Source organism: Penaeus monodon, chromosome 30 (assembly GCF_015228065.2).
Source record: "Penaeus monodon isolate SGIC_2016 chromosome 30, NSTDA_Pmon_1, whole genome shotgun sequence".
Lineage (NCBI taxonomy): Eukaryota > Metazoa > Arthropoda > Malacostraca > Decapoda > Penaeidae > Penaeus > Penaeus monodon.
Genome location: NC_051415.1, coordinates 38361113 through 38362263, shown reverse-complemented (window position 1 = coordinate 38362263; position 1151 = coordinate 38361113).

Below are 1151 nucleotides of genomic sequence, written 5' to 3'. Positions count from 1 at the left end.
CTATGAACTAACATTTCTGAAACAGTTTTTTGTGTGCATCCCCCCCCCTCTCTTTAGAAATTTTTAAATCCCCTGTTAAATTTTTTGAAATTTTAATTTCTTTTCCCAACCGTTTTTTTGTTTCTCCCCCTTTTGGGGTTAATTTCAGGGCAAAAAGAAAAGGTTGGGCCCCCAAATGAAGGGGAAGAAATGGGGCGGCCGCTTTTCTTTTGCCTGAATGCCAAACTTTTAATCAAGTGAACATTGTAAATAAAATTACAGGCGATTTTTTTTTTAAAATAAACAATTAAAAACTGATGACCTTTTTTTTGGCTAGTGAAGGGTTTTTTTTGGCGCCCAAAAAAAAATGCCCAAATTGAAAGATTTTTCCACCTTGGGAAATGTACGTAAAATGGAGGGCCGAAAACGCTCCCAAGAACCCTTCAAAAAAATCCCCTTTTCCACAGGCCTCGGTATAACATCCGGGAACGTCCCCCGTCAATTGAACGTAAAATTCCTTTAGCTATAGTCTCCTCGGAAAAAATTTGCAAAAAAAAAAATTTTTTTCACACGGGGGCCGTAAATCCCAACGTGTTTTTTAAAAAAATGGTATGTCTTTTTTTTTTGTTCCCAGGGTCCCCCCCCATCCGGAAAAGAGGTTTTTTTAAAAAAGTTAAACACGACACAGGTCCCAAAAGGTCACCTAAACAAACTTGGGAGAGCCGACCCCCGCCCCCCCCCGTTCCCTAAAACCCTGCGTCTTTTGGGCCCCCCCCCCCCTCGGGGCCGGGACAGGGGGGTTTTCGCCGGCCCGGGACCCCCCCTTTGGGCCCTCCTTCCCCCCGGCGCCCCCCCCTCCCTTGCCTTGGCCCGGCCCCACTCCCCCCTTTTGGACAACCCTTTTTTTAGTTATTTTTATTTGAAAAACTTTGGTGGGGGTAAAAACGACCAATTTTTTTTTAGCAATTATTTTGCTTTATTCTTTTTTTTTTTCACATTTCTTTGCTGATTTCAAAAACGGAATTTCCCTCCTTTCTCTTTTTGTCTCTCCCCTTCCTCTCCATACTTTTTTCCCCCAAGACTTTTGAAGTTTCTCTCTCTCAATATACTTTCCACCTACCCTTCTTTTCCCTCTCCCCCCCATTTTCTTTCCCTCCCTCCGTTTTTTTTTT